Below are 22,390 nucleotides of genomic sequence, written 5' to 3' on the forward strand. Positions count from 1 at the left end.
TGAATGTGTCGGGGTGGATTATTTCTCCCAGCTGCTCCATCAAAGAGCCTTTTCCACCAAATCTATACGTAACCATTTGCTATAGATGTTAAATGCTAAAAAGCGCCTGTGATTGAACTCAGATAAAGTCAAAATTAAATGAATTTCTCAGGCGAGGATTGTTATCAAGAGATAATGGAATAATTAAGTTGTGATCACAAGATAACTGTTGACATTACAACACGATCAATAGGTAGTGATCTCCATATAATGAGTCCAGGCCTCAGCCTCCGTATGGCTCTGTTCTGCAGCACCTACGGTTAGAAAGGAACAATGGAGATGAAAGAATAAAAATACTCCAGCTGAGACTCAAGTGAGAGCTCTTACCTTGTGCATATTCAGAGATTTTCTGTGCTTTACGGCCCTTGTTGTCACTTATTTGCATATGATGTACTGCTAGATGGCCCTGCGAGTCCTTGAAGCTAAAGAGGAGGTCAATAAATAACATTATGTAGATGAACTTGTCCAGAATGCTTTTTAATTCTAGATAAATTTAGATAATGTTGGAACAAATAATACAAATATGGACAAGCTATGGCCGCGCAGAAGCTTTTCCCTGGCCCTGTTTTATTGCATAAAATTGCTTGATAGCTCAAGCAGAGCTCAAATGGCTGTTTAACAGTCTGCCACGAAGAGTGGGCAACATCACTCTGGGCTTTGATGGAGGGAGAAGATGACACATTTACTTGCTGTTTAATTTGGATTCACACTGCATTTCCACAGAACGCAATTACCAAATGACCATCTTGTGGCATGAAAGACTGTGTGCAGCAGGAGAAACAACACACGGGCTCATTTTGCCTCCTTATTTTCCCATCGTTCACCTCCCCCTCCCCCTCCGGCTGACTTAAAATGGAACTCTGCACGCACTGAGGACTTTCATTCGCTCTTGAAAACATAAAGTTTACCTCAAATTTACTTTTGATCTAATATCCGAGCGGTGCTGGCAGTGATTTGGAGTGTTTTCCAGGGAGGCGGGGGGGGGCGAAAACATTTCAGAAGTTTCCGCTTATACCTCTGGACGTCCAGGAAAACCAGTCGGCTTATAAGTGAAAGGTTTAAGAGGACAGCATTTTCGCTGATGGACGGGGTGGCTAAATGAAATCTCAGCCCCCTGAATGAGGGGAAAGATGGAGGGCTAAGGTAACTGACAGACGGCTCAGGAGTGTCTGTAACCCAAAACACATTACAGAGCCATCAGACTGAGTGACACCCCCTTCCCCCTCCTTCCCGCGCTCCCTTTTACAGGAGCCGCCATGAATGGCAACCCCTTGTTCTCCCTCTCGAAATGACAACCTCAGAATATCAAACGTCAATTAAAGCGGAGACAGGCCCAGCTGGAGGAGTGGCATCTAATTCTCATCAACGTGATAGGTGGGGGGGGGGGGGGACTGCAGAGAGAGAGGGGTCACTTTGAGAGGGTGATGTGGCCATTGTGCCGGGCTGAGATATTAAAAGGGAAAGGCGGTGCACAGGTGCTAATAGAAGCCATATTAGAGCTGCTGGGACTAAATCAGAAGTGAAAAGTGTACCGAATCTGGTGGCAGAAACAAGTGGATAGGAGTGTGTGTCTGTGTGTGGCTGTGTGCAGGTGTTTAGCTATAGCTCTGTGAGAAGCAGTTACATTTTCAGAGTGAGGACATTATGGCTGGACTTCACCTCTTCAAAGGAGGTTCAGGAGCTGGGCTTCAACACAGCCTCACAGCAGTTTGTGAAATGTAATATATTAGATTTGTGTGGATGGACGCAAATTTTTCTTTTTGTTTTTTTTATTTTTTTAACATGACTTTCAAACTAATGTATTACCCACAGTCATTCTCATTCTGTGGTTAAATTAGCAAAAAAGTTACACTTTCAAAATGAAGATCTGGTCAGGTTTAGGGTGATAAAACAACTTGGTTAGCTTTAGGTACTAAAAGCACCTGGTTAGGTTTAGGCCCTAAAACAGCTTGGTTGGGTTTAGGCACTTAAACTACTTGGTTAGGTTTAGGCCCTAAACTGGGTAGGAGTGTGTGTCTGTGTGCCTTTGTGCCGGAGTTTAGCTATAGCTTTGTGAGGTCTGAGGATCTGGTATCAAGTTGATGCCAAAGATTGATGGTACTTGTGGATTCTTGTGGACATGACAGGGCTAGCATAGACACCCACAAAAAATGTATTTATATATTTATCAATATGCATGCCATCATGTTTTGCAAACCGTAATGATTGCATATATTCACAGAAGTATTTTTCTGAAGGATAATAACCATCAGTGATCTGATTCAAATTATATACAAATCTAAAAATTACTCAGAGCGAGAAACTCTTAAATGTAGTTTCTAAAATTGTAAATATATTATTTTAACATTAATAATAACAACTTTCCACCTAAAACAAACACAAGATATAATTCTAGCCTAGAGGAAAAGACTGGAAACAAGTAGAAAAATAAAGGCAAAAGTTTGGATAATTGCTATTTGTAATAAGTATGGGGACTTTCTTTCAAAATTTGAGAGCTTTAACACAAAAATTCAGTAAGTTATAAGTGGAGACAAAAAGTGTTACAACCATCCCTGGTCTCCCCTACTTTATTTTTAATCGAGTGTAATGAATGAATTATTTGTATTTTAAAGTCAGGAAACTGAAAATGGAGACCACTTGTGAAGTTTTACTGACAGAGACAATGGTGGTTGCTAAGCAACCAAGATGCATCTCCAACTATGAAAAAGTAATAATAATGGCAATTTCCATGTAGTTAGTATGACCGCCTGTGGCTGAAATAGGTAAAAATGATCACATTTTCTTTGCCTCATATGTAATTTAAATAAAAAACATTCTAAATGAAAATACAGAAGCTTTTAGTAAAAGTCAGGTACCAGCAGCATTATGTTTTTTAATTCAACAAAGTTATTGCACATACACGTACATTTAAAAACAGTCAAAATAACCACCTTGGCTGTTCTGTAGAGTTAAGAAGATGTTATTTATAGGAAGTAAAATCCAGTTTGCAACTGAATTTTCCTTCACAGTTGTAGTTTTGGGATACTATCTCCTTTGGATGCTCAGCTGTATTAATTCAAATCTACATATCCAGATTTTCCTGTCATCAATTCATTTTGGATCAGGAGTCTGTGTTAAGTGCTGTAACACGCACAATGCTGATCAAACTCCAGAGTGCTCAGCTCAGTTTAAAGCAGACATATTCTGACTGAGGCTTGTGAACTCATGAATGACGACACATTGCAGAGTGGTTGCAGGGCTGTTTGCGGTTAATCATCGACCTGATTAGCCACTGGCCGTAAGGTCTATAGCTCATCTCGTTAAAATTAGAACATAATAGATTATAAATGTGGACGTACACCAAGGCAATTTCCTCTTCCATCCAGGCTGTGAAAGAAGTATGAATCATTAGCGGGCTGAAAGCCTCGCGGTGTGAAGCCGCTCAAGGCCAGTGCAGCAGTTTGAGCTCATGTTTAGACTAGAGGCTGCACTGAAACGCCTCCGCCACAGGTTGTTCTCGAGCTGTAGAATACCTTCAGATACGTAGGAGAAAGGTGAATAGAGATTTTTTTTGTGATAACAGAAACCAAACACATTCGCTTTTTTTATGGAAGAAAATGTACTCAGTAATCAGTTCCAGCACCATATCTTGGCATTTTTAGTCTCTTATCTAATCTTTGATAATTTTTTTCTTGAGAACATTCAGAGAAAAAGGAAATCACTCCTCTGTTGAGCTGCTCACAAGTCACACATCCAGTCTGTGACAAGGGGTCATAAGCAGATATTGGTTTGTATGTGTGTATATGGATAAGCCTGCAGTATTCTATATTTTTCTTATTGTCAACAAATCCAGTGTCAAGACCAAACCAACAACGCACAAATCCATCCCTCAATATTTTCTGACTTCACTACCAGGTCCCCAGGCCCACTGGTTCTCACTGAGGACCTGAATCTTTAAAAAAATGTCAGAAATATATACTTTTATTTAAGACTCTATACTTTTCCACAACAGCCTAGCACTGTAGTTTTTAATAAATATGACTGAAACAGGAGGAATTGTTGGGGACCATTTTCAGTGCTGTAATGAAGGACCAACATGGTCCCAGTGTAACAGTGTAAGATAAAGGTCAACTTTACTGTCACATTATTACATTGTAAAAAACTCAAACTCAAAATTTCATGGCAGTTTACTGGAATAGATTTTTGAGTTTTAACTCAGTCTAACTCAATCTCTTAAAGGGTCACCCCCTAAAAATAAATTTGAAAACTTTAAAACCAGTGTCACGCTCCAAATAAATTGTGACCTGGTTGCTCAAGATAATCCACATACCTTGTTGTGAGCAGTTTCATGTTAGAACAACTTTCTTTCTAAGTAACTGTGGTAGATACTACTGCAGAAAAAAACCCAAAGTGACATCAGTATGGGTGATATCTTCAAAACTACACTATAGGCCAGAGAAAGAATATGTATTTTTGATTTTAGGTTTGAAATAAACCAAAAAAGTTTTTTCCAACCTATAATCTTTAGTTTAAATTATTTACTTAATATATAAACTTGAATCTTTGAGTTAAAAAAAATAAATAAATAAATAAATGGTCCTGACTGAAAGTATTAACCACTGTTAACTTTCAGTTCAATGAATTTACTGAACTCATACTTAAAGAGTCAAGTTTATATCAAGAAGGAAAATAAGATTAGTAGTTGGTAAAACTTTTTTAAGACTTAAGAGTTGAGGTCAAAACTCCATATCTTTTGCAGCAAGTTGCCTTGAAATCATTTTTACAGTGTAAGGTTGCCTCCTAATAGTCAACTTAACCTCAAGTAACATCTGAGAACTGCACCTCACTGTTAGACCTGGGGGACTGTTGTAACATGGACATTTTTTTTTCTTGGTGGACCACTGTGAACTGTGCTGTAGCTGCCATTAGGAAGTTAGTGGTCCTACAAAAATGACATAACAAGATGAAAAAAACATAAAAGACGCAAGACGTGAGAAAATGAGAACAATGTAAGTATTCTAAAAAGACGTAACGTGATATAACGAAAAAAAAAATGACAGCATTACGAAAATAATAAAACAAACTGAAAACGACATAACTATGTAAAAAGACAGCGTAAAAGATGTTACGAGATGAAACAAATATAAGAAGACGAAAGAGAGGGAGATCCGACCACACAGAAAAAGGTGAGGTTCAGTTAGCTTTGTACAGAAACATCCAGTAGAAATGTCCTTCAGAGTACGACTTTTTACTTTTATACTTTTTTACTTTTACTTGAGTAAAGAAGATGAATCAGTACTTCTGCTTTTACCAGTCTGTCTTTCTATGAGTATCTGTACTTCTACTTAAGTAAAGAATATGTCTACTTTGAGTCACCTCTGGTACACTGAGGAATCAGTCTCTGCATTTAACTCATCCTGGTACTGGGAGCAGTGGGCAGCCAGTGTACAGCACCCGAGGACTGAGTCCAATTCGAAGCCAGTGAGTGGAGAATGGACCTAGCAAACATGTTTTTGATGTTGGGGAAAACTTGAGGAAACCAATGCAAGGCCATCTGAAACCAGGATTTGAACTCCTTACACTCTGTTTTCATCCACTGCAATCTGTTGCCTCCACTCTAACCCATTCCTGTGGGGGAGGGGGATGTGATTTACCTAAACAGTCTCTGGAGACAAACGTATGGCGCACAGCTTGACACTTAACAACAGCTTGACAACTATGTTAGTCACGCCCGCGGTGCTGATTAGCTGATAGTTAGTTCCCCCCGTGGCGCTCATTGGATCGACCGCTTTTTCAGATGAGAAACCGCTGTTTCATGTCATGATGCCAGACGAATGAGTCAACACGGTGGAGTGGGCGAATTCAAAAATACATCAGGCTTAGATACACATACAATAGTTCTAAGTGGGTTACTTTGGTTCTGGTTTTGGTCTTTCCATGGGAGATGCTGACAGTAAGAAAAGTTTTTTGTGAGAAAAACGATCCAAACCAACTTGCAAAACATCAATACTGAAGACTTCTTTTCATTTCTTTTCTTATATGCTAACCACCTGAGCCCTCTGTAGTTCCTCTCTGTGGTGCCATTTATTTCATCTTGACATTTTGTTCACCACTGTATACCTTTTATTCCAGAGAAAAGTTACAAAACCTTATTAAACTGTCTAAACTAATGAGGTTAATGATTAGCATTGCTACCCAATCTTTATATCCTTCCCAACTGGACTAACACTCATTAGCTACTTCCATCGTTAGCTCTGGGAAAAAATGTTATTAATTCTAAATGTTATTAATTTATACTTTTAACCATGCAGCCTGTTTATTCATGGTAGAGGCACAAAGAGCAAGGAAAGAGGACCTAATCAACAAAATTTGAGCAAGTAAACATAATCAGGCGGGCAAAACGCTCTGCTGGTGAAATGCTTCTGAAACACTGCTGGTAGGGTTTGCAGCCATGCTAAGAACAGATCAGAACCGTTGCACAGACGTGCAGTGCTTGGTGGAATTGGCCAGTCGGTGTCAAGCACCACTATGACCTGAAAACAGCCTGAAACATGGACGCTCTGTCTAGCAGCTTGTCTAGCATGTCCAGACATGTTTGAGCCACCAGAGCCAGAGGACGGTGACAAGATGGTATTTTTTTCTTCTGTGTCAGGTTGTTGTAACTGAAGTGAGCTGAAGTGAACTGCTGGGCTACTGTCTTTTCATGTGTCAGGGCATAGTGCTGGGGGACCATGGCTCTTGCACGTCACCCAGCCATGTTTCAGGTTCGCACCCAAAGATCCTGATCGCAAAAATTGTGAACAGTTTCACAGTATAACTCTCCAATTCAGTTCTACATAGTTCTGATCTTTTCACATGTGTAATGTGTTTAGCAGAAAAACTCACTTTTCCTTTACACAGACTGTAAAATACATTTTAAGTCTCACAACATCACTCGAGTGGTGATGGTCTCGAGTGAAACCAATTGTACAATTGTAGATCCATTATCACTATCAACAAAATGTGGACTTTTCACTACTATTTCAGTAGAATCAGTACGATTTGTTCTTAAATGCACCAAAAAGGTAGTGGATTGTTAAGTGTCATTCCCTCAAAACCTAAAGTACGATGTTTGGAGTTGGTGAAGCGTCCTAAGCACAGCAGAATAATGAAAAGAATAATAAAATACAGACGGAGGGCAGGGTCTCTGCAGATGGAGACACCACCACACAAAGTAACCCTCCCACGCTGTCATGAAGGCCATAAAGACATGGTAAAAAGCAGATGGCGAATTTAACAACTTCTTACATTAATGATTCTGCTTTTCAGCAGCAAACTCTTGTCATTTGGTGGTTATTCTTAATGGTTTTAATAGATAGCTCTTGAACTGCAGGCTACAGCAGAGAGGACTCTCCAACAATACTGTCTTAGATACTTCAAATCTTTTTTACCACGATAGATTCAAAATGTCAGATTGACAGAAAGATCATACTATGACTTTACATCTGGTTTGAATGTGCGTTAGAAAGTATTTTCAATCATTTTGGGCATGCAAGGTTGGCAGTTAGAGAAAAAGAAAACGCTGAGGAATTGTATTCACAGGACCTTTTTTGAACTTCGCCTTAACTTTTTAAAACTTCAGATTCATCTTCAGGACACTTACACCTGCAATGTCAAAGTGTTTCATTTTGTCAAACAGGGACTCATTCTCCTTTATGGAGCTGAACATTTTTTTTTTAAATCATTTTACATTCTACATTTATCCTAGACCTAATGTGAAAACTATTTATCAGTTTGACCTCCTGTTGCTCATATCTTCCATAACATGCATGTAGTTGAATATACAGCTCAGCTTATGAGAACATTCATTTTCCATCCATTTGTCACTGACTGCCTATTAATGTAGACATTCAGACTGCACCGGGTGCTGATTAACTGTAGCTTTGTCTGAGGCTTTATCAGGGACATCAGCCAAACATATCAATAGCCCTGTATTAAGCATGTGCATGCAACTGTAATAGGTCATGTCAAATATTCAATAAGTCATGTCATAGCAAATAAATTTATGTCTCTATTTGTCTTCTCTGGTCCACAGTGTCCATGTGCAATACTTTCCAAGCAATGTCATCTTTTCTCTGTACTTGTACAGCCATATCATCATCAAGATGAGGCACTGTGTGTATCTTTCGCAGATTTAAAGATTGGTGAGAAACAAGAACAAATAGCTTATTTCTTGTGTTCATGCTATTGTTAATCTTCTGCAAGACTGATGAATTGTTGGGCAAGTAGCACTATAGCTAATTCTACCCCAGGTGGGAAGTGACTAAGTACAAATACTTTGATTTTTCAGCTTGTTTCATGTTAGCTGGAGAACTTGTTTTGGTGGAACATTTGCACATCAGGAGGCGAGCTCTGGCATTAAAGTGGCTACATCACTGCAAAAGAAAAAGTAATGGCTGTTAGCTTGTTTACTTTCGTACCATTAGCATCCCAGGTGTTAATTGTTTTCAGCATGTCGGTTGCAACTTGGAGGTTGTTCCTTTTTCTTTTCTGACGAGTTTGACGAGGTTTAGGCATAAAAACCTACTTGGTTAGGGTAAGGAAAAGGCTGTGTTTTGGGTTAAAATAACTGTGTAGTATTACGAATGTCATGTGATGGAAGTGATGTCACATGATGACGTAACTCACATGACACATAGTTTACGCCATAAAACAGTTGCAGTTTGGTTAGGTTTAGCCAATTGTGGTTTGGGTTAAATAAGTATGTTACATATGTCAGATGACGGAAGTGACATCATTCATAACGCAGTTTAAAGTTACTCAAAACTTTACGCTTACTTTTTGTTCCACACAGGACTGGAACTCTAGTTTACTGGATGAAAGTCCTGTGCTTGTTAAAGCCATCCATCCACCCCAAGTCCTCTACATGCGGACTTTCTCTTTCCTTGTACTTCTGCTGTCTTACTTCTTACGTTCACTACAGGCCACATGTGTTTTTCTGGTGAGGATGAGCTCAAAAATTAGCATGTTCCTCTGGGTGACATGATTCCATCGCTGTCAATCAGAGCTGAAGCTGATAAATACCCACAGAGTCATTTAACCCAGGAATGAATGCCGATTGTACCCTTTCCCACTGAGCACAAAAGCCAGATGTCAGTGGCCGTTAGTAGGTTTTTTGTCCTGTGTAAAAGGGCCTTTTTAGGTGACTTTTCAATTCAGGAGATGGTCACAGTTTGGTTAGATTTTGGCACCAAAACTACTTAGGTTGGGCTTAGGAAAACTTCATTAAAACAATCAGCATTTGCCTCATTATTGTCAAAGTTTTAACCACCAATTCACCAAGGCCTCCTCCATACTTGAGCTTATACTACTCCAACGTCACACGCGAGTACTTTTCACACCTAGGCGAGGCAAAACATGGCACTGGCAAGATATCCTCCAGTGGATCGGCTTGTCTATTACACACTTTGCCTTGAGACCGGGCTGAAAACAATGAGTTGAGGGGAACTTTCTTTTGCAATTACAGTTCATATCTGACTTTTTTGGAAACAATCCATATCCTACCTCAGTGTGAAATAAGAGTGAGATTATGTCTGGCTGAGTAACAATCACAACAACACATTTCGGTTACAGTCTGAGCCTCTGAGATTTTACTGCATTGAGACGTCTACCTGCATGGTACAGATGGCCACCAGACTTTTTGTCTGTTTTTTAAACGCTGACTTCTTCAAGCTGCCATGGGGCGCTTGAGACAAGTTCCATTTGTATAACTTCTCCATACATCCAATACAGATCACAGTGGAACAAAAAGCTATTTGTGGATCTGATTGATTAGGAAACATCAGGTCTGTGTCACATGTGAGGAAGACAGAACAAGAACTGGGACACTTGAAGCAGCAGGATTGCCAGATTGAGACTGATTGAGTTGCGACTCTCCAGGCAGGAGTTATTGCCTCTGCAGACTAATTTATAGAATCTTGTTAAATTATCCTCATTGCCACTCAGCTGAGTGATTTAGACAGATAGAGAGCTTACATAACTGAAGGTCAATTATAGAAAAAGTGCTCCACTTTAGGCCAGTAATTAAAATTGTGGTCAAAATGCTTGCCAGGACATGTTCGTGTTTATTTCCTCTTCCAAAGGGAGCGTGATGAAGGAGTATCTGCTGAGGATCTATTGCTGTTTTTGCAGAGTTTCAGAACATGAATCCTGTAATGTTGCTACTTCTAAAATGAATAAAGATGTTTCGACATGTCTGCTGGATAAAAGATGCTCCCTATATACCAGTAAACATCCTTATCCTTTTGAAGCCTTGACTTTCACACACCAGAATCTGCACACAATGTTTAATTTCTTGCAAACTTTCATTGACCTTCAGGCAGACAAGGCAAACAGAATTAAAGAACAATGTGGCCCTTTGGAATGAATTGTATTTATAGACTACAAGTGAGACAAATGTTTTATCATCTTCACAGGCTCTCATTTACACAGCTCCCTCACTCATGCAGATGAAGGCTTTTTCAGTCAGATCAGTCAGTGGTTAAAGTGAAAACCTGGAGTTGCTTTTGTCCAGTTGCTTTAATGAGACCGGGAGAATGGCACCTAATTTCAGACTAACATCAGCTGTCATTATCACAGAGGACAGACCAACTGTCCATTTTGAAGCCTCCAGGTTGGCATTATGGGGGCCTGCATCTTGTTGTTTTGCAACTAGAACAAATGCAGTACAGACGAGAATGTGGAGCTGCTGGCAACACTGCAATTTGGGCAGTGCTCAATTTTGGCTCATCCATTCAACATGAAATAATGGTTGCCTGCCTGGTTGTAATCTTTCCTGTATTACAGCTTAACAGTCATTAAAATATCTTTCTGAAAACATCTTAAGTAAGAAATAGGCAAAGAGGCATCCATATTTGATCAGCACTACTGTTTGATAGTTTAATCCAAGTTTCTTGAGACTACGTTGGAAACCAGACACACAATGGTGTCCAACTGGTTGTGAATTTTCTAAAAAATGTTTAGGCAAGAAATAGGCAATGCAGTAACAGAATTTTGATGCATGCAGTGTCCAGTTTGACAGTTTGATCTGAGTTTGGTGATCCTGGTACATTGCGCTCGATGGACTCACTGAGAAAGACTTTTAAATCACAGGATAGCCCTGCCCTATAGCATACCCAGCTTTATCGTGAATTATTCTCTCAACGGGACCATAATTTTCAAAATGAACATCATGCTGTGTTGAGGATTTGAAACTAGCAATTGAGACCATAAACCCATTAGGAAACTGTTTACTGAGGTCATAAAGCTAGTGAAAAGTAATGCCAATTTCCCATAAGAGAACATACAGTCATACTTCTTTTTGGAGCCAGTGGAGCCACCTCCTGCTGGCCATTAGAGAGAATGTAGGTTTCAGGCATTTCTACATTGGCTTCACTTTTCAGACTTGGAAGTGGCGTCCACTCTTTAATATCTACGGGACAGACTGTCTGATGGTGAAAGATGTGACCACATGGTAATGAGTGGGTGGAGTAAAGCGTAATAATAATTACAATGTGTGCTTCAACAGGTGCTGTCATTGTTGTGTGACATCAGACAACTGCTGAAGTCGAGGTACAGATGGATTTGCACCGAGGTTACAAATACATTGTAGGAGGTCCAACTTTGAGAAACATTCCATTGTACCTTTTCTAGTTTGAGGTTGGATTTTTTTTTTTTTTTAATAAACAATATTTACTGAATGAATAAGTGTAAATTAGGTTGTATGTCCAGAAATCAAAGTTACAATAAATGATCCTGGAGAAAGTTGATTGTAAAGTCTTGTTCCCAGGTTTGAGTTGGGAGCCACCAAAAAGGGGCCAACAATAAACTGCTTACACAAGCTTTAATTAATCCCAACTGAAGGTTACTGACTTTTGACATGATAAATTCTGCTTAAATAAAGTTTGATTCTGAGTGCCATGCTAATAAAAAAAAAATAAAAATAGAATAGTGATATGAGGTATGACGGCATTTACGTGACCTTTTTCATAGCTTTGTTTATGGAGTGTGGCATTACGGATGTTTTTGGTTTGGTTACTTTGTTTGTTTGTCAGCAGGATTATGGTGAAACTACCAGCCTCATTTTCATGAAACTTGATGGAAGGGTGAAGCACAGGCCAGGGAAGAACCCATTAAATTTTGAAGCGGATACACAAATTATTTTTCCCTTTCATTAACACTGCAAGATAGGTCAATAGTAACACCCGGGTCTATTGGAAAATTAACTGAACTGGTCACACGTGCGAACCTGTCACAATAAAAGTGAACGGTGTGCCACCACTAAATGTACAACAAAACATAACAGCCACCTCAAACATTACTGATGAAACAAATGGTCTGTAAGAAATTAGGCATAAATTTAATTTATTAATCATTTTACAACATAGGGTTGTATAATGAGATACTAGTTGCAGTTCCCTATGTGCTACTCACACAAAAAATAAATCTGTACATATAATAATACGAATAATACATAATATCTAAGTCTGTATAATTAAAATAAGCCTATTTAAAGGTTACTGCGAGCGAGCATAATTTACATAAAAGACTGGACCACTGGCCTTGGAAGTCTGTGCACATCGTTTCTTGATTAAATGCGTGTTCAAGTGCATTTTTTTCAAATAGTACAGAATCCTCCTTCCTTTGTGATGGCCAAACATGCCATATGATTACAGTACCCTTGTGTAGGGCATTTTCCTTCTGTTTGCCTTGTATTTCTGAAGGTCTAAGTGTATGTACATGCAGGTGTTTGAATACTGTACTGAAGAAAAAAAGTCTCAGGCAGTTCTATGTTTAAAAGATTTCTACATGAATTCATGAATCCTCGACAGACATGAAAGAAACAGAAATCAGTGCATGCACTTTGTTCAGCTTTGACTAACTTATGACTAAGAGGTGTGATTTCTGACACAAACTGCATGAATCAGGTGCTTGTGGCACAACTTTAACCCTTGAGTGCATCCTCAGGTCTTTAGAGCTCATTAAAGTCTTTAGAGACCTGACGTCTGTAAAAGTCATACAGACAAAAACATGTTAGAGAACTATTGCAGTAATACAAGAATGATTGTTTGGAAAGTACTGATGATGTTAATGAAGTTGTTTCTGAAGCAGCTGAGGATGAGGATGATATTATTTTTGTGCAAAGTAAATATTCAACCAATTTATGGGCAGAAATTCCAGCATTAGTTTGATTTTACCTGACAGGACATGAGTTTGACAGTGAAAGAACGCACACAACCATGTTGCAATTACAACAAGACAGTGATATGAGTGTGATCAGTGATCATGAAATATAACAGGCTACACTGAAACTTATTATCTCTGCCAGACATAAGCCTGGAGGAGATCATATGATGGATTCTGTGTGCGTGCATGCGTGTGTGTGAGCTCTGGGTTGGAGCTACTGTTCTTTCTGTCCTCAGTTAATCTCACATACTACTGGACTCATCAGTGATCAACAACTGCTACACTAAAAACAGGGCATACCTTGTTTGTAGCAGGCCACATTTTTAAATATGTTGTGGCTCAAAAAACTGTTGTGGCTCTGAATGAAATACAAAAGTTTAAAAAATTTTAATTTAAAATTCCATATTATCTCACCATCATCTTGTTGTATCTCATTTCCTGCTGCTACACAGGGAGCCCTTTCAGTGTCCCCCATGGGATCTTATGAACAGTAGTTAATGGTGAATGACAAATCTTTTGAGCATGTTTGAATTGTACATTGAATTACAGATATGATGTCTGTCAATTGAAAAGCTTATTTTACAAGAAAAGAATGTTGTGATTTGTAGTAGGTTTGTCGAAGTTTAGTTTAATTTTGTGAGAATCCACTCAGTCGCACACGTTATACATCATCGACAACAGCATTGCTGTCCCTTGTAATATTATTTTACCTTGTATTTTATCAGCGATTCTGATCCTTTTATCAGACTTATGTGGCCACAACCCAGTACAGAAACACGCAGGCATTGTCGCTTCAGTGGCTAACGTGACCTTTTGAAGGGAGAAAGTGATGGCATCACTTATACGCTGGTTAAAATCCCATTACAATATTGTATGCATTTTAAAGAAACCTGAGACTACACTACACAGAAACACTTACTTAAAAAACTAAGCAATTTGATTCTGGTTGCATCTGGCAGTGGTGGTGGCGACATTGCAGTAGGTGCTTCATCATCTGTTGCCTGGCAGAGCTCCATCTATCTATCTGGGAAAAAAAACAAATAAATGTCAAAAAACTGTTTTTAGTGGGTTTGTTGTGGTCAATAGTAAATTCCAAAGGGTTTAACAATTAAAATTTGTCACCTCGGCAAGACATCCATGCAATTAGGGACTTTATAAGTTGTGTTACCCAGGGAAAAAGTATTCTTTGCTTACCAGACAAGGCCCTGTTTATCCTGTGCAGGACTGCAGGTGTGTGCACACGCGCGTGCACCTGGAGGAAGCAAATTCCAAATTATTTGTGAAAGCCATCATAACACACATAATGAACAACTTGAAGAAGCTCAAGATTTTCAGAAAGTTTTGGCAACCAGAATGATGGCAAGTAATTGGACAAGACATAAAACATGGGAGTAAAAACAGCACTACAAGGAAACCCTGAAGAGCTTCATTACCACCAAAGACAGGAAGAGAAGGCCAGTCTGTGAAAATAATTGAACCAAGCAAAAGTCAAGCTGGTGGAGGGAAAAAAAAAGAAATGCAAAATATGATTGCATTAGCTGCAGGGCAGAATATCAATTGCCTTGGACTATAATTTAATAAGTCACTAATTAAGTTACTGTCCAACTTTTTGGAGCCTGCTTTGTCTGACTGACTCACCGGGGAGTTTGTCCCAGCCTCCATAGGTTCTAAGTTGAGCTGTCTCCCTCCCTCCCCCTCCATCTCCCTCCCCCCCCCATCATGATGACAGCAGCAGTGGCAGAGATAAGAGGACCATGGGAGTCAGACTGGACTAGTTGTCATTTCCCAGAGCAGCATGCTGCAGGGTAGGCCACATCAGACAACAGTTTACTCTGCAGTGGGACGCATCGAGCCTAATGAGCCACAACCAGATGGAAACAGATCATTAATACTGAGCTGATGTTTGAGTCTCAGGGGATAATAACTGGTGTGAGATACTGTTTGGCTGGTGATGGGTGCAAGATAAAGAAGTACTTGTCTACAGGCAGGGTCATGTGTTTTTTTTCCTTCCAGGAATCCAATAAACTGACAAATAATGTAAAGAATCGGTTGCTAAGGAATACTAAGTATTATAATCCTCTCCTCACTCCAGTGTGATTTTGCATCTAATTTCATCTTTTCTTTGTCTCCTGTGCAGTTTAAAAATCGAGGACATGACCCAGGCTAGACCCATGTCATGTTGTCATCAACTTCAAACACTGGGCAGACATTGAATTATGGTTGGAAATCAGAATATATCTCCATCAAAACCCAACGCTGGGTTGACATCAACCTCCAACGTTAGAAAGATGTTGAAAATTAAAATAAGACATCCATCATAATACATCACTGGATTGACATAAATGTAAAATTTAAGACAGACATTGAATTTTGGTTGAAAATCAAAAGATATCTATCAAAATCATTGGGTTGACATTAGCCTTCAACATTGGACAGATGTTGATTTATCACTGGAGATGAAAATCAGATGTCCATCAAAACCCAACACTGAGTTGACATCAACCTCTCTTGTTAGACAGATGTTGAATTTTGGTTTTAAATCACAATTGGATATTTGTAAAAATCCAAAGTTGGGTTGACATCAACCTCCAATGTTAGACATTTTGATTGGAAATGAAAATAAAGATGTCAAAATACAACATTGGCTTGATATCAACTTCAAACATTAGACAGATGTTGAATTATCACTGGAAATGAAAATCAGATATCCATCAAAACCCAAAGCTAGGTTGACATCAACCTACAACATCAGAAAGATATTGAAAATCAAAATAAGACATCTGTCAAAACCCATCATTGAGTTGACAACAACTTCAAATTTTAAACACATGTTGAAAATCAAAATAGGATATCTGTCAAAACAGTTGAATTGATATCATCCTTCATCATTGGACAGATGTTGATTTATCACTGGAACAGAAAATCAAATGTCCATCAAAACCTGACAGTGGGTTGACATCAACCTTCAGTGTTGGACAGACATTGATTTTTCGTTGAAAGTCAAGATGGGATATCTGTCAAAACCCAACTTTGACTTCACATCAACCTCCAATGTTGGATGGATGCTGAATTTTGGTCGGAAATCAAAACTGCACATCCATCAAAACTCAACACTGGGTTGACATCAACCTCTCAAGTTAGATGTTAGGTGTTGAATTTTGGTTTTAAATCACAATTGGATATCTGTCAAAAAACAGTCTTGTGTAGACACAAACCTTCAACACTGGACAGATCTTGGTTGCAAATGAAAATTGGATATCTGTCAAAACCCAAAGTCGGGTTCTCATAAACATTAACCGCTGGACAGACATTGAATTTTGATTGGAAATGAAAATAAAGTCGATGTCAAAATCCATTATTGGCTTGAGATCAAATTCCCATGTTGGACAAATGTTGAATTTTGGTTGGAAATGAAAATAAAGTTGATGTCAAAATCCAACACTGGCTTGACATCAACTTCCAACATTGGACAGATGTTGAATTTTGGTTGCAAATGAAAATCAGATATCCATCAAAACTAAATGTTGGGTTGACATCAACCCTCAAAATTTGACAGATGTTGAACACAATGCTGGAAATGAAAAACAGATATTTTTTAAAACCCAACATTGCGTTTGACAAAAACCTCCAACATATGGTTGCCAGGTCTGCGTGTTTCCCACAGAATTGGACTACTTTTGAAGTGTTGCCATGGGATACATTTTTTCTTACATTGGGTGACCCTATTTTGTATGCAAACTACATTAAAAATGTCTAGAAATACACATCCGTATTTCAAATTAAATAATTTATTTTGAATTAAATCCTACCAAACTGACTCCAGATACACACAGACCTGGCACACATCACATGCATGCCCACATAAACACACACAAATATGGTGTGCCTATGCTCTCTGCCTGCCGTCGCCGGATTTATTGGCTGTTGGGTTGTTTTGAGATGGTTTTGAGCTGCTTTTCTCACACAGACCTGGTAACCCTACTCCAGCATTAGACAGACGTTGAATTCTGGTTGGAAATGAAAATCAAGTTGACTTCAAAACCCACAAATTTTATTTGTTTTTTAATTTAAAGTCTGTAAAAAAAAACATTAGCTGTCCAAATCCAACTTTAAAGAGATTTGATGAAATTTGGTTGGATGTTTTTTGTTGGTATGACCTTACTTTTAACACAGCCGCATTTGTGTTGTAAATGAAAAAATCAACATACTACTACATCATGTTGGATGATGTCCTGTACAATTGGACAGATGTCAAGTTCCAATGTCAGACAGACTCAAAGTGTTATTTTAAGAGAAGCCTATGAGAGGGGGATGAGGAGGATCAAGGATCAAGGAGACAGCTGTAGTATCATAAATCTGCCGCAACTCTTACATCAAATGTCCTAATTGAATTCAGTTCATGGAATCATTGGAGTCAGTGGATTTGAACTTTGACCAACTGATATGTGGTGCTGTAACCTTAGTGACAGGTTCAGCTCTTCTGTGGCAGAATAAAACTTGAAATGCATGCAGCATGGTTCAATCAGTTCTGATCCTGAATTAAGTAGATGGTATTTCAGTATAAATTTACCCTTTAAACATAAAAAAGCTAAAATTATTGACAGAATGTAAAGAAAAATGTTTTCACATTATGTTAAAGACAGCCTGTCCTCACCAGAAAAATTGCAGTGTACGTCATCTGTGCAGTCAGCTTAGTACGACCCATTACATTTTTAATTATTAGTTGGCAAACTCTGGTGGCAATAGTAAATATTACAAGTGAGAAAGCGTGTGTATAGAGGTGGTAGGGTGGGTCACACAAACACAGGACTTTCACCCAGAACACCAGAGTTTGTTCCATGTCAAACCAAAAGTTAGACTTATTTAAACTATTTGGTTACATGAAGTTACGTGAGGGTGAACAGACGTAACTGTTTTGCTGGAGGATGGAGCTTTGCACTTTCACTGTGGTTAAAAAACAGAATGTACAGGGTGCCCAGATAGTTCAGTTGGTAGAGTTGCACTGCGTCCTTTGCAGCCACTGTAGGTTCAATTCCAGCCCATGGTTGCATGTCATTGCCCACTCATGATATTTGTCATTTTATTTTGCTAATGTAATCTGGAGAGTGACAGCCTCTGCTCTGCACCGAACTCTCATCCAGCGTTGCAGTACACATCCACTCAGCCGACCATAAGTACACTAAGCAGGGTGACAAGTGAGAGGAAAACAGCCTGCAGAGTCAGACTCTTTACACTCTTTTCCCGCAGCTAATTAAGGATTTATTTTTGACCAAACCAGAGTTGGTGAATGTTGAAAGAGTGGACGGACTAACAAAGATGGTTCTGGTGAGTTTTACATGTTTTTGTGTCGAGTTTGAATTAAGTGTGTTTCCCAAGGAGTTAACGAGCCAGTTAAGCTCGTTTTAGTTCGGTAAAAGAGAGAAACTTGAATTCAGAGGGTGTGCGGTAGTATTTCTCTGGTTAAAATGGAAAATAAATGTGAGGACATGTAATTTCTTGACACTTCTGGGTTTATTTTGTCTACTAGTGAACGTACGCAGCATGCATAACATAATGAATTTGCCACTTGCACACATCTCCCAGCTGAGACCTGACAGGATGGGAGGAGGTGGGGGGCTGATGATATCACCAATGATGATCGTTTGGAAAATTTTAACATATCACCCAACTCTACTCTCTATCTCCCTTTTTTGTCAAATCTTCACCTGCCCTATCTCAAATAAAGGCACAAAAAAACTGTCATGTATGTCGCTTTGGGAGTCACTGGCAATCCACCTATTCTGTGGTTTAGATATGAGGACATGTTGGTCAAAGATGTTTAGGTAGTTCCAACAACCTGACACAGAAGAAAAAAATACCATCCTGTCACCGTCCTCTGGCTCTGGTGGCTCAAACATGTCTGGACATGTCCAATGAACCTGCAAGGTGGAGTGTCCATGTTTCAGGTCCTTTTTAGGTCACAGTGGTGTTTGACACTGAGACAGCGGAACAGACACGTCCATTTCAGATCAGAGAAAAAAGCAAAAACATTTCTTCAGGATTTTGAGACCTAATGTAACTAATTTTAGGCATTCAAATTTGCTTCTGTGCATGACCATGAAACAGAATATTCAGAGTGTAATCCATAATATTGTTGCATTACTGTAATGATCAAATTGTGACGTTGGTGCACCCTATGGTATACCTGCAGCACCATGCTCTGAGGCACTGACCAAACTGCTGAATTTGATGTGTTGGGAGTGTAAACGGGCTGTATTGGGTCCATCTTTCAAGAGAATATTGTTCAGCATCCTCAGGTAAAATTGCATGTGCTTAACGAGAAGCCCTGCTTATTTTTATCGATTTATCTACTATGCAGCTGCCTGCAGCAGGTGTGTACTGTATAGTGGAGGGGAGAGCTGCACAGACAGGAGCTTTATGCTTCTAGTGGTTTCTGTAGTGACATCTGATGCCCTCTGAGAGGGGAGTGTTTCCTGTAGCACATTCTAACTCCTGTGCAGAGTGATTCACCACCAAAAAAGTCTACTGATTTCTCATATTCCAGCCTTTAGGGCATCCATCCATCCATTTTCTATACCGGCCTATCTTGCTGAGAGTTGTATCTCAGTTTACCACAGGGCCTTCAAAACTTTTCAAAGACAAAATCAGCAAGGGAGTGATATAATTCCACATACTTAAAACACAAGTTTATATAGTGTATACTTTCTAGCAAAACTGGCCCTACAGTTTGCCACCAACTTCCTTTTTTTTAGAATCATTTTCTGCACTTGACAATGATTCTCTTGGGCCAAAACAAAAAGGTAATCACAAGTGTCATCTCCCACCCCACTGACTTAATTTAAGGTTTTGTGTAGTTGCTTGTGGCGATTCTGGTCCTCCCACACACAGGACATTAGTTTCCCCAAGGGAGAGGCTTTTGTGGCAGGTCTAGTGTGGACTGTAGCACCAAACACAAACTTACCGTGGCACAAAGCACACTGCTTTAACAGGAACAGGAAAGGAAGAAGGTGATTTTAATGGGTCATGACCAAGTGCCCGCTGCCATGGCTAAAAGCTGAGTCGATGTGGAGGAGGCAGTATTATAAATGGCTGCTAGATGCTGGCTCCAAAAGCATCAGACAGTCTTGGATTGCCTTCAGAATGTCCAAACTAAAAATACAGTCGATAGAATTCACTGTCACTATACTTAATTCCAGAAATTTGTATCTGGGAGGTGTATTTTGCTTTCAGCACATAACAGCATCTTCTGAGCAAACTCTGCTCCAATTGGGTAGTTATTTTCTCACACAGTACCTGTGCACAACAAAGTAGTATGTTTCTACAACAAGTGTTTCCTTGCATAATTCTTTTTCAAGGATTTTCAAGAGTCTTAGTGGACGGCACCAGCAGGTTATCTGGTCAGTTAGGTCAGTTAAAATTGAATAGCAACCTTTTTTGTATCCTGTACATATATGTCTTTGTTGGTGGCAGCTGGCTTTTCTGACATCAGCTCCACCATGGATAAAACACTTCTGACCCAATGTATATTTTCTGTCAAAGAAAGCATGATGGTCCAGTAAAAATGAGATTCAAATAGTTGGTTTGCATCGGACTTGTTTAGGTCAGTTGAACCAAACCTTGGAGTGTTTACCTCAACCTGGTTCAGGTTGATGTGAACACCGGACTTAATTTCTGGTGCAGACCAAACAACCACTCTCTGGTCCACCTTGAAGAGTCGGTCTTAGACTGTTGTTAAGTGAAGTCTGGAGCAGCTCTTTTCTGGCGTGAACACCATTTGAACCAATAACAGAAATGTACCTTTGTATGTTTCAGTGACTTGAAATAGTTGTGCTTTTGCTACCAAAATGTGGACTGGCAGGCGTTTAAGCTGGACTACCTACATCATTAAATGATTTAATACCCGCTGTCTTATGAGACATTCATGTGCATGGACCTCTACGGTCTGCTGATATGCGCTCCAGATCAAGACCACAGGAACAGAACCTGTGAGTGCTTCTTGACGTACATTATACAAGTAGCAATATGGCCATTTGTTATGCTTTTTACCCAACGACTCTACCACATGACCTGTGTTTCCAATATCTGGACCATTTGAGTTTTTCTGGACAAGCTGGGAAACTGAGTCAATGGTATCATCCTCCCATTGATTCAATTAAGGAGGTAGACCTTTAAGTGTGAACCTGCCCTTGGAAACCTATGCACTATGTCTGTTTTGTTTTACATTTATCAGTCAAGATGTATTGGCTATCATCTCATGGTACAAATATGTACAAAAAGATAAGGAATACTGGAAAGAAGCAAAAGCAAAACCAACAACAACATCCAAACCTTCTAGCAAGTTTAGCCTTAGCAAGCTGATGTAGCACTTTGAATCATATTAAGGAATGTCTTGTGGATATAGAAGAGGAGTGAACTCCAGAAACAGTACAGATAGTTTTCTGACAGCTATGTTTGTTGCAGGCTCATCAGATCTTTGAGCCCACCCCTATCACAGTGAAGACTCTGTCTACATTAAGCTGTCTAAATTTTTAAAAAGCTGTTTTCATCTGAAAATGATTTGTGCTCATGTAAGTGTTTCCAGGTTGAAAGACCTGAGTGACATCAAAACAGCTAAATCACAGCATCGCAGCCAACATCTGGTAAGGAGTGGGACAGACAGTCCAGATGACTAATGATAGTCGCAACATCATCAGATAAACTCAACACAAATACAGATTAAGTACAGCAGCTGTGCTGTTTGATCAGCTGTATGGATGTTTTAAATGTGCAATCACACAAACAGTTGTGTAGTCACAATGGAGGGCTGAAATAGAAAGATATTCATTTACAAATATTAGACGTTTTATTAGGTTGAACCTCTAATAAGAGGTTAAACAGCCAAGAAGTGACAAGAAGTAGCACACACAGATGCGTTTATGGTAAAACCATTCCAATCCCTGGTTTAGATTCCAAATTTTTCATTATGTGACATGAAGTACAACAGCTACAACACTTATGAAATAAAGACATTAAGAGCAGGGGTTCTCAAAGTTCAGCCTGCGGGCTGATTGCGGCCCTTAGGAAACAAGGAAATATAGTCTCCTTGTTTTGACTAAAACCACAATCTTTTCTTAAACATAACCACAAAATTTAGTTGTCTAAACCTAACCAAACTGCAGAAAACAGTTGC

The sequence above is a fragment of the Lutjanus erythropterus genome, chromosome 21 (genome assembly GCF_056507025.1).
Source record: "Lutjanus erythropterus isolate fLutEry1 chromosome 21, fLutEry1.hap2, whole genome shotgun sequence".
Taxonomy (NCBI): domain Eukaryota; kingdom Metazoa; phylum Chordata; class Actinopteri; order Lutjaniformes; family Lutjanidae; genus Lutjanus; species Lutjanus erythropterus.